Below are 10,831 nucleotides of genomic sequence, written 5' to 3'. Positions count from 1 at the left end.
TGGCATTTTATGACCTTTTTTGAAATTGCTTTTAAATTTTATCACTTGTTAACCATTGTGTTAATTTTGCCTTTAAAAGTAGTGGTTAATTTACGCAAAAATCTCTTATTTAGGTCACTATTTAGATTTTGTTCCTATTCTTAAAAGTTATGCAAATATATCCTTCAGGACATGTAATATTCAAGTCATATGTTTGTCCACGTATGGCTCAATTTTGCAAGCAAAACATTAGACCATCGTCTGACGTTTTGCAATAACTTTCAAAATTTTGAATCATAATCTAATATTTTCTCATAAGATTTTTAATATGCTCAAAAAGGATCTTTACACCGTGGCTTAACATACACTTAAATTGCAAGAAAAATAGAAAGATGACCATTTACTAAACAACTCTACTAGAAAGGGACAAATTGAAAATTAATTGGATGAATTTCTTTTAAACAAAACCCACTAAATCAATGGGACATAATTTAAAAAGTGGCCTAAAAAGATGTGTGCGATCATCCAGAAATCACTCTTCGTTAAAAGTCACTAATAATAATAATAATAATAACCATTTTCATCTATAATAACAATTATTAAAAATAAAAATAACTATATAAATGATGTAAGGTAATTTTGGGGCCTAAACTTCTTCGGGGCCTAAGGCGGCCGCTTCGCTCGCTTGGCCTTGGAGCCAGCCTTGGTCACAACCTCTTCACCCACCAACCTTTCCTCCTGAGCCCCAACTCCATGAAATCTATCTTGGGTGGTATTAGTTCCTTTTTTTTTTATTTTTTTTTATTTTTTATAATGTATTCGTCATTGAATTCGAACCTCGAAAAACCAAAAAGGATCCATGTATCAATATACATTCATCCCCAATCAAAGATATGCATGAAAAAAATAAAGAAAATGCTCATGCATTCTGTTAACTCAATTCCGTTTTAGTCTATCTAAAAAAAGTGTCACATTTCTATATTTAGAAACAATTTAATTTTAAAATCTTTATTTTAATGATTACTAACCACATAAATGCTTAAGACTTGTTTTAGTCTACAAGTTTCAAAATTATTCATTAATTTCTTGAACTCCATGTCAAGTCTAATAGTGTCACATAAATTAGGACGAAGGATGTAAATTTTAATCATTTTAAAGTTCAAACTCAAAGTAACCAATTTTTTTTAGAAAAGAGCATGTGAATTGACAAAGAATTTACCTTTATTTGATTATACCCTTGGTTAGACACTTGTAATGTCGCTGCGAAATCTACAATAAGTAACATGGTGTACATGAACTGTGCAAAAGAGAAGGAACCAAGAAAAAAATTATTGAGATATATGAGAATTTCAGAAATTTCAAACACATTAAACACAAAAGAAAAAAAATGGAAAATCTGAAAAAATTAAAAAGAGAAGGAAGATGGATATTAATTAGGAACTCGGCAAATCTTTAGTTTTGAAAATCATGTATTTCGTTACAGAACCGAAAAAGGGAAAAATGTGAAAGAAAATATATATCAAATAGGAACTTACCAATTAATATGTAATGCTGAAAATCAAAGAGAGTGAATATCTTCCAATTCGCCAAACAAATTCCAGAACCATAGCAATATTATATGTTCTACCAAAAGTAACCATATAAACCAATATGAATAACCCGTACATAAATGGATAAGCAAAACACGATTGTATAATGTCTCGAGAGTAACAATCAAGCACGAAGAAAATGTAGTGTTAAGAATAATTTAATAGGAATTAAGAGGAAGATATGTTTGTGAACTAAACAGGTGTGACCGTTGATGAAGCAGCATGAAGGTTGGTTTCAGACTGTTTGTACGCAACAAAGTAACTTTGGTTTCAGACTGTTTGAGAGAAGAACACAGAAGTAAAACAATGCAATTGTTCGGCAAAGGAAGTTAGAAGCGGGGCTTTCTCCAAAAGTTGTGTCTATTTGTTGTTGTTTTTTTTTTAATAAAATAAATAGGTTATTAGTTTAGTTAATAAAAGGGCAATTTACTACTTTAACTTTTAAGTTTTGGAGTTCATGCTTAATATATATATATATATATATATATATATATATATATATATATATATATATATATATATATATATATATATATATATATATAGATTTAAGTTTTATACACGAGTCAATGAAAATACCATTTTACCACTATCGGATGATCTAAATGATATCTACAAGTAAGTTTTCCTAAAAATGTGGGATTTGCAATCTTAAAAATAAGATGTTTCAACAGGTGAAAATGACCATCATAATATAAAAATTCTTTACACTGATAGTATATATTACTTAAACAGAACTTATTATCGACATGAACCTATGGGAAGTAAGTCTACAACTTAGCTCGGATCCCGCAAGTGGCGTATCTAGCATTATAAGTGGAGTTCAATAGAATTCCTAACTTTCAAATCAATTTATGTGTAAAACGTTATTAAAATTGTAAGAAATAGTAAATATGAACTCATAACTTTAAAAATATAATGCATTTCTTAAGATTGAATCTATAAAATTTAAATCCTGGATCTGTGTCTGGCTTCCGCCCAAAGTATTGGAAAGGCAAACGATTGTTATGGTAATATAATACTATCAAAAGATCCATCAGAGAAACTAAGAAAGTGTTGGGTTGCACGACCTACTTTCTATTCTAAGTAATATCAAATTTTTGCCTTTGGGATAGAACACGTTACTGTACCTGTTCCAAGCTAGCGTTTACAGAATATTACAAAACAGTAAAGTAAGGACACAACAATTTTATGTGGAAACCACCCAGCTCACAAGGGTGAAAAAACCACGACCTACACCTCTATAGGATTTTTCCAAAACTGCACTACAACTGTGAGCCTGTGCAAATTCAAGTTACAAACTCTGTAACCTAGGAACTAACCTCTAATTCCTATGTCACTTATATTCCTAGACTAGTAAGCACCCTTCAAGTTATCCCAACTTGAAGTTGAATTTCACTAACTGTTTATACCTATAATTTATGCTTCCATGGAAGCGGATAAAGGTACAACTCGATAAACAACCTAATACACAAATCTAGACTCAAGAATTATAAAACATAAACTCTATAGAACAACATCTTCAATCTTCTTCGTAGTATCAGGTGGCGCTTCTGGAATCAGAACACTCAATATTGCATTGACTATATTTGCTCAATATTATGATTTCTTTCTTTATGAATGTGCAAACTTTCTTCATGGCAAGACTTGAATATTTATAGCTTTAGGTTTGCCTCAAGTCGGCTGAACTCAATCCCTTCTAGGTAAGGCCCTAGTTAGAGTTAGGATTTGAGTTGACTTGAGATTCTTTCTTTTCAAAGCGACTTCAGAGTCCTTGTAGAAGTCTGAAGTATCTTGATAAATATGGTAAGAAATCCTATAAACTTATTCGTTAAGTCTTTATCATAAAACACAAATCCCTACTTGCAGTAGGACTATGAGCTAGAACAAGTTCTTGGACCTAGTCCACGCATTTGGCTCGTCCACCTCTGAATCTTTCTCACTGTCTGAGATGGAACATGTCCATAAACCTGTTTTATTCATTTTTGTCCTGCAGCAGTCTATTCACCCATAGAGCATATCTGCAGACCCATAAACTTGTTTCACTTGATTCACACATAGAGATTATCTCTGAGACCCATAAACTTGTTTCACTTGATTCGTCTCTATGACCGGTGTACTATCTTTGTTCATTTACTTTGTCAACCATCAAAACACATATGCTTATGTTCCCTTTTTTATGATGACAAACTCATGGTCCAGAGCAACTGTGTAACCTGTTTGAATATTCTCATTGTCTAGAAAATGAACATCATACTCATATTAAAAAGCTGTCATAGTTCAGTTAAGCATCAATTCATATTTTCAATATAAAACTCATAGCCACTGAGCTATCACAGATACGCATAATAAAACCATTTGCTCATATTGTATCTTCATGAATATTTTAAGCACTAAAATAGCATCGAAATATAAGAAGGATAAACAACTGTCATTTAGAGAATATCCATCATCGAACCATAGATTCAAATAGCAATGGACCGGTCAGCCACTAAGGAGGACTTAGACAGAACAAGGACTAGGAGTTAGACAGACACAAGGACTAGGAGTTGTGCATATGAATTGGCTAAGGAGAGCTATAAGGAAGGCTTCCGGGAATAGACTAATCCCTGTATGGCTCTAGCGTTGTCTGCTCTTTCATTGTTTAACTCCTCCTGCAGACTTGTAATCTGAGAATTCAATTCCCTTTGCTCACAGTTATACTTGACAAAAATTTGGTCCATACTTTCTTGGTGATGAACCTTAAGTTCTGTAATCTCAGCCTCCTTAGCTGCGATTTGATCCAACAGGGTTTGTCTTCCAGCCTCATTTACTTCATCTTGATTAGGTTGACCAACCTGTTCTGAGATCCAGCTATATCCTTTGTTGTCTGATACTGCCAGACCTTAACTGGTACCTGAAAATGCTTAAATATATCGGCTAACCAGAATCCATATGCAAGTCCATACTCTTTGTCTTTCTGTTATGCGATTCTAGCCATGTTTTGGAGCATAAGACTAGGCAAATTTATCTGAGCACCATTGTCTAGCCTTTCAATCAATGTCATATCTAGATAACTAACTTTACTCATGCCTTGACTCCTTAGGACAACCATCCTATGAACTACCTCAAAGTACAGCTGATGCAACTTTACCATCTCTTTTTTCTGTACTCTCTTGGACTTTACAACATTTGGGTTATTGGATAGTTTCCTGGTAATTTCCAATGTTGTAGCCATGTCATCCAGTGGTGGCCATTCACTCTTCACAAAATGTCCCATCCTTCTGAAGGCACACATAGAATTTCTCCCAATACTTGAGCAGTGAGAGTGAACTGCACTCCAAGCACAGTGCTGGTCAGTGAGGTGTCTATGCATGTTGCATCAATGTAGAACTCAAGTCACATGCTCCCTTTCCCACTTTCTTCCCTCTTCTTTAGGCAGAAACAAGTCGTTCCAACCCCTACAGTGCAATCTTCTCCAACAATATAAACTTTTTTGGTCCTCCAAGTCCACTAATCACCCTACACCTAAGCACAGTTCAAAATTTGAACTGTGTGACTCTTTCAATTGCAGAGGTGGTCATTTCTGTCACTTATTCATGAGCCTCAATCTTATCACTCTCCTTATGTAAGGATGCCAAATATACCTCTTCTTAACATTCATCCCCCTCATTTCTTAGCTTAGTCTGAGACTTTCTTTTTGATGAACTCTTCTTGAAACCAAATGGTTTAGGCCTTGTGGTAGCAACATCCCGTCCCTTTTTCTTGCTATTTCTTTTTAGCCTTCTCCCAAGTCTCATTCTTTTCTCATGTACTCTCAGCTCTGGTGCTTATGCGCTTAGACTTCCTGCTGGCCTGCAAGCCCTTTTCTATTTCAGCATCAGCTTGCCTTTTCTTGCTTCTAGAGTGAGGGGTCCTAGATGGGACTGTTATGCCCTATTTTTAATAGAGTAAACTAGTTCACACCTTATGACTATATTTCCTCTGGTTTTGAAAATTTTCAGAGTCGCCACCTAATTTTAGGAAATATTAGGAAACCATTTGTAAAAAATGTAAACTCCATTTTTAATCTTTGAAACCTATGAGATTCTAGGTAAGGGTTTTATTTACCCCGAGGGGAAGGTGTTAAGCATCCCTCAGAGCCTATCCGAGGACAATCTTCAAACCAAGCTTAATTAACACTAGAGGGAGATTATTTATTTATTTCTTATTTATGATTAACTATTAAAGAATTATGAAAATAGGAAACTATTCTACTAAAACGATTTGTACAAAAAATAGATTTTAAGGTAATTATGGCTATGTGAGGAAATACATACTTACAAAAAGTAGTTGATGAATGTATGCATGAGAAAAAAAAATATATAACGTATATTTTATATAAGAATAGTATGTGTAATATAGAATAAGGAGATGCATATTTTTTTTAAGAAAATAATATATGTGATATGTATATAGGTGAATACTTGACCAGATGATACTATATTTATACACATAATGAAAAGATGACGAGAGAAATTAATGAAAAATAAGATAGTATCTATATGGTACATGTTTATGAAAGTAGTATATAGCTATAATCATGGTAAGATAAAGTAATTAATAAAAGGTGTAAAATTATATATATTAGGGATATGTATTATTTACAAAAAAGTACATATGTATTTTTAGAAGATGAGGTACAATATGATTGTTGTATATAATGTATACTAAAGCTAAGTATTTATAATATAACGTACATACGCATGCATGTGATCAGAAAATGATTAAAGGTATTTAAAGTAAGAATAGTATATATACATGTAAAATAGGATCTTTATATATAAAGTAAAGTATATACCTTGTAGTTCTTGAAAATATTTGTGCCACTATACTTGGGCTCTAATAGGAATCCTTGTATTACATTTAGCCTGCTCAAAGTGTTAGTACAAAATGAATTCTGAAAAATAAAGATGTGTTTGGACTTTTATCTTTAAACATTTGGGCCAGATCCATTAAAGTGGAAAAATTCACTTTTTAATTACTGTTTTATCGAAATTTAGAGCCACTGAAATTCTCATTTTTAATCCTCCAAAACTGGCAGTTTTTCTTTCTTCTAAAAATCCATGTGTGAGACTTTGCATATTCTATACCTAACTCTTGCTTGAAACACTTGAAAAACATTGTTAGCAAATTCTTTATTTGAAAAGAAATCTCCAGTTTCATCTTTTAAAAATCCTGATTTTCTTGCATCCTGAAAAAGCTGATATTATTTATGAGATTACTCTAATATGACTTAAACCAAATAATCATGATAGGATCAATATCCAAAAGGTAGGGAAAATGATAACTAAAATTACTATTGTTAATTAGTCATTTCTCACGGGTTACGCTCGTAAGCAAGAATGGAAAGGCTGCAAACACAAGCTTATAAATACAAACCACAAAAACGTTAGTCAAGAGTTATAAACAAACATGTGCGTAAGATAATATAAAGACACAATAGTTTTGAAGAAAGAAGAAGGGATATGGACTCGATACACGAATGAGATGGGACTGCTAGCTCGAACAAAACCGCGACTCTTCGTTTACTCTAATTCCGGAAATTTGAACTTGGAGTTGCCATAACTCCAATATTCTCCCAAGTGTTTTCATGCAAAAGAAAGGAGGAAAAGGAATTAGAAGCAGTCTTAATAAAAGAAATATAGTAAGTAAGAAATGCAATTCTGTAACGCCCCAAAACCCGCTCTAGACGTGACCGGCATCCGACGTCATGAACAACATCGGAAGAACCTAACTGACACAATAATAACACTTGAGCCCACCAGGTTCAATATTCGCCTCCAACAGTTTATAAAATGAATGTAACAAATCATGAATGTATGAATTAAATTAGCGGAAGTCTTTATAATTTAAATAATTCAACCAAAACATGATAGTGTGCCCGAAAGAGTTAAACAACAACTCTTCTTCTACCCACATTCGATTGTACACTAAGGAGCTTCTAAGAATAAGGAACAAATGTCTAACTCATCGGGACGCAGCCCGCAAACTAATATAAATAAATGGAATTAAATAAATAGGGTGTCCCAAGAATGAATGTGTGGGCTCACCAAATCGGCGGCAGAACGCAAGTCCTTCCTAAACGCCGGAGTATCAAGAACACACTCTTCACCGTTACCTAACATACCATAAAAAACAACAATGGTATGCTGAGTACTTCGTACTCGGTGAGTGCCCTCGGGGACAACAAGTAATATGAAAATAAAGTACAATAATACATAAAGAAATCGATCCGAAAATCATGTGAAACCAATGTAAGAACGATTATTCGATGCATGTATCTCAATAAATTATCAAACCGATTATAAGGCCTCTTGTCATGGTACAACTTCAAATATGCCTTTCAATTGATCATAATTAACAACAACAATTCCACGAGAAAATAAGAATATCACACATGCCAATACAGTCCCAAGAATCAAGCACATCGAAGGGGTGACCATAGAGGTTCCCTTGTCACAGTGCACCACACCGGAATATGAAATTCAACAGTGGCTATCCTTCCTCCCAAATAGCTAGGCATAATCACACCCCAGGTAGCGAACCCGGAAGTGGCCACTCTTCTTCTCGAATGGCTAGGCATTATCACACTAGGATCCATAGTGGCTACCCTTCCTCCCGAGTAGCTAGGCCAAACACAACAATAAAGTTCATAGCATAGAAGCCGATTCACAATTTGTCTCAAAGTAGTCACACCATCAAATAGCATTAAAGTTCATTATGCCATTACGAAAATCCATAATTTCATAGATAATCTTGAAAACGTTTCCACTTCTTTAAACAAGATTCCTTTGTCTTGGTTTCTTTGTAAAATCAGCAATACCAACAATTAACCATCATCACTGATCATATCTTATAGAAGAAAATGATTATGATTTCATACATATATATAGAGGATAATACAATCGAGGTTTAATCTGGGCTTGCCCCCTTACGCACACCAACCACAAGCAAAGATATAAATTAGGGTTTTGCATGAGAAGTTCACCTCTTTATTCAATAAAGAATCTTTGAGAAGAAAACATATATCCATGATGAGGTTTTTAAAAGAGAGACATACCTTAGTATGTTAAATAAAGTTTAACAATTCACTTTTCTAGTGAAGTACACCCAAACCCTAGCTTGAATCACTTTAGGAAGAATTATGTTGCAAACCCTAAGATTTAGTCACAAGAATCATGTTAAGAATTATGGGTTTGATGTTAGGATTGATAATCAATGATTAAGATGTTCTTACCTTAGTGTTGGAGACCTAGAGAGATATTTTGGTCCTTAGGTTTTTTGAGAGTGGAAAGAATGGAAGAAAACTACAATTTTGCCACTTATATAATTTTAGCCCATCAGGCACAATCGACGGTACAAATGACGGAGTGTCGAATAGATTGACAGAGTGTCGATCTGCTCCATCGAATGGTCTTTGTGCTAGGTCAATTCTACTGTACAAATGACGGAGCAACAAAGTCATGAAATTTCCAGTGAGCAACTTTCTCTTCCTTACTTTCTACGGTGCAAAGGACGGTTGAACAGATCGACAGTATGAAAGACGACCGTCAAACCTCTTTTTCGCGAAACTGTAGTGAATTTTCATTTTGACCATCTCCTCTTGGGTCTTTAGCCTAAAGTCATGCACGTAACCCAACATATAAGGTTCCAAAGGACTCATACAATGCTTTCACACTCTATACGGATTTACGGAATGTTACAAATAGATACAGCTAGTTAATTCCACAACATGTCTTCAATACATAAAACTTTTCAAACGCAGGTTGCAACTTCTAATCCAAAGAATAGGATAACAGTTAGCGAAAGATAAAAAGTAGTAAGAGAAACTAACCACATTTAACCGAGACAATAGAGATGAGTTCAGACGCATCCGACTAACCAAAACACTTAGCAAGCAAAGGGAAGCATACTTTCCCTAGTTTCAATAAGCTAAAATGATCCCGACATACATGACTTTGTCATAACAAACTAACAACAATCCTATCTTATGTTAAAATCCTTCTTTCTCACAAAACCTAATAATCAAATGACATAAAGGACATAGCTATCCCAGGTTTGTAGAAAGGATTGTTGATTTTCCTATATTTTTTTCTTAGGATCTGTTAGCCATGAGTTTCCAGAACGTCAAAACCTAAAATTTATAACAAGATTTAACAAGAATGTAAACCTTTTGTCAAGTAAAACACATTTTTTAACATGTACTATAACAAATTCTATCTGAAAGTAATCCCTGGTAAAAGGAATTCTAAACAAAAGCATCGCAGGGCTGTTGCAAGCGTAACCTCGAATCTGTCCAACCAACTTATTCTAAAGCTCAAGAGCTCACATGAATATCCCTTCATCAAAATAAACAGAGATGAACAAAACTAAACCAGAAAGTCACACTAAGTTTATAACTACAAAACTCGAAGCTAGCAATGGACTCGCACAAAACTCTATATGTGTACAACTGGCTCCAGACACAACAGGTCTTGACAGCATGTAATAAAACATAACAATACAAAAACAAAGGGACTGCCTACTACCTTATAATTTCAATTATGTCTTCATGTTATAAAATCTCAAACTTGATCATTTTAGATCTTAAAGGAAGCAAAGTTTTATGCATAAAGCTCAAGTATATCATACAAGCCATCATAGAGTTTAAATCCACAAAATGCCTTTCTCAGTACACAAATAGGACACTTAAAATGCCATCAGATTTACCATTAAATCACATGTAGCAACTTATGGTTAAGACAAGAAACCTTATATCATGTACATCATGCACACGAAACAAGTACAACAGTCGTTGATGCTCAACTTTCTAGTGTTATGAAGCCTCAAACTTAGTCATTCCGGTTTAAATAAAATAACAGACTTAGATTCTATTTTTAACATAATTATAGCTCAACACTTAATCAGTTTAGAGATTTCTAACTAAGGGGATGAGAAGTATCACCAAGCCGCAATCTGACTCAACTCATGGTTATTATGTGAAACAACTTAGAGAAATACTTATACATTTGATTAATTCTTTCAATCTGACTAAATTGCAGGATTCATTAAACTTGAAGAATAATTATGACTTTAACCACATAAGAACAACAGAAATAGAACAACAAAAGTTTCAGAACGAATTTCATATGAATCTATAGGCATGGTATCTACAGGAAATATTTTTAACTTCAAACAAAATCCTTAAAGTTAGCTATTCATGGTTCATATTGTTTTTGGCAAATATTTAGTGATTTCAATCA

The sequence above is a fragment of the Lycium ferocissimum genome, chromosome 2 (assembly GCF_029784015.1).
Source record: "Lycium ferocissimum isolate CSIRO_LF1 chromosome 2, AGI_CSIRO_Lferr_CH_V1, whole genome shotgun sequence".
Lineage (NCBI taxonomy): Eukaryota > Viridiplantae > Streptophyta > Magnoliopsida > Solanales > Solanaceae > Lycium > Lycium ferocissimum.
This window is presented reverse-complemented; position numbering follows the sequence as displayed.